Genomic DNA, 2,519 nt, shown 5'->3' with positions numbered 1-2,519 from the left:
AAGTTGCTTCTCTCCGGCATTTCTCTCCCAACAACAAGGCAAGTCACTAGTCCAGGGATCGTTAAATGTTTTTAAAGAAGAGGAAAGAAAGAAGACCCTGATCTGTGAGATTAAGAGATTACAAACTGCATAACACAGTTGTCGAACTTAACATGTAAGGTTCTATGAGTTATTAAATAATTTCCTGTTCTTACCGTTGTAATACCACTCCTTCAAACAAACAAACAACCCTTGAATTTCTCCTGCAAGGGACATGTTGAAAGAAACAAGGGAGAATGAAACGACCAACAACCAATGATACAGGCTGCTAACTATGCCAAGACCCGGTTCTCCAGGCCCTGAGAGTGTTGGAGCCCCAGAGTAATGAAGAAGTCTATGTCAGCTGAACACGTGGGCTCTTCAGAGGATGCTTCCAACTACAGAATCACAAGGCACTCCATGAACATACAAACCTGCCATGATCTTCCCATGTCCCTTGATTGTCAAACCTGGATCTGGAAAGATCTAGACCTGGAACCCAGCAAAGAAACTCAGGAACAGATTAGGGTTTAAAGAAATAAGTCTTATATTCAAAACCAAACAAAAAAAGTACTGATGAGTAAAGATATTAGGAAATAAGTCTTAACTCTTCCCTGTGCCTCTGATGGGTTCAAAGTTCACCCGCACACACTTCATTCTCTGCTTAGACTGGAGTTCAGCACATAGAGTCTTAATGATTAATCAGTGCCAGCACAGCCCTGGGGCCAAGAAGGGACTTTATTTTCCTTTTACAGATGAGGAAAGGGAGGATTTGAAGAGTCATTACATCTTCTTTCGTTCAGATCTCCTCTTGTGGATTGAGAACACATTTCAGGGTGTCCGATTCCTACTGTGTTCCTCCAGGTCACCCTGGAGACCCAAGAACTTGGGCTTGGACTCACTGGTCTTTATCTCATACACAGCATGACCTCATCATTTGGGGGAATCTGTGTTTGTGCTTCCTTCTCTTGGAAACAGTCAAAGTTCCTGCTTACGCTCAAGTGGAAACTGAAGCTCAAACGTGATTGCAGGTACGATGTCGTGATTCAATGAGCTCAACAGAATCTATTTTTCTGCATAAAGCCTACCCCATTGAAAAACAGAAGCAAAACTACAGTAACAACGGCAACAACAGCATTCAAGAACTCAACCACCGTGTCTTCAAAAGACACAGTAATAATTTTACTAGTTGGTTACAAGGCTTACCTTTTCCTGGCTAAATGGACTCTATACAGAATGAAGGCCCTAGATGTAAATTTAATTTCTTTGCCCTAAAAATGAAGGAATATAAAAAATTTTTAAAAATCCTTAAATATTTATTTGCTTATTTGCATATGTGGGTACCCATGTAGCTAGCGGTCAGAGGACAACTTTGGCAGTTCATTCTCACCCGGAGCGTTGGTCCTGGAGGTCTAACAACACAGGTTCTCAGGCCTGATAGAAAGCACCTTTACCCCCTGAGCCATCTTACTTGCCTAGAATATCTGAATATTTATTGATGGTCTCGGGGACTTATAGTTTGTCTTGTTATGTTTTTTTAACTGTTTTGTAGAACTTGGATAACGGTGTACTTTCTAAAAATATTTATTTGAATGATGAGATACGGAACCAAAATAATTTTTACCAGTCACATAGCTAGTATCATTTTTGAAGAATAGGGTTTTTCCCCATTATTTTAGCAGTTGCTTCTTTGTGGATACTCTCTCTCTCTCTCTCTCTCTCTCTATATATATATATATATATATATATATATATATATATGTGTGTGTGTGTGTGTGTGTGTGTGTGTCAACTTAATATCAACTCTAAGAGGTGAAACTTCCCTCAGTGCTAAGAAATAAGTTTTAGAATTATTGTATAATTTATGATTTTCGAGTTATAAAGATGTAGTTTTTGGGAAGCTTAGGTCTAGGCTGTGGGATTCTTACAAATGGCCTGGACCAGTGCAGATAAACGTATGTCTGGTTGTAGGGCATGGTGCTAATGACCCTGGCTTATGACTCTTGTCAAACTGCAGTTTATATGATACCTTCTACTCGAAGCTCGATTTGGGATAAGAACAAAAGTTCTTGTTCCTGTTAAGTTGCTTAGTGATCCTTTATAGTTTGAGAAAAACCTACTTGAAGGGCACTATGTTCACAAGCCTTGGATTTCCCATCTAATTCTCAGACAGCCCTGAGGTTCAGGGGCTTGTTGAACTTTGGGTCTTTGGGGCTGCTATTTTGGAACTGGTGTTAAGCTGACAGCAAGATTGTGACTGTAGAGATATTAGTTACAGTCAGAGCCATGCACTTTGTCTAAGTTATAAAGCAATGTGGAGCCTTTGTTTCCTTCTTAACACCCACCTATGTCCCCCCCTGTAGCTTCTACAAACCTGCTTTTAGAAAGCTTTCTTATGGGCTGCTGAGATGGCTCAGTGGGTAAGAGCACCCGACTGCTCTTCCAAAGGTCCGGAGTTCAAATCCCAGCAACCACATGGTGGCTCACAACCATCCATAACA

Source organism: Mus pahari, chromosome 11 (genome assembly GCF_900095145.1).
Source record: "Mus pahari chromosome 11, PAHARI_EIJ_v1.1, whole genome shotgun sequence".
NCBI classification, from domain to species: Eukaryota; Metazoa; Chordata; class Mammalia; order Rodentia; family Muridae; genus Mus; species Mus pahari.
The sequence above is the reverse complement of the archived record's forward strand: the minus strand, read 5'-3'. Positions refer to the sequence as shown.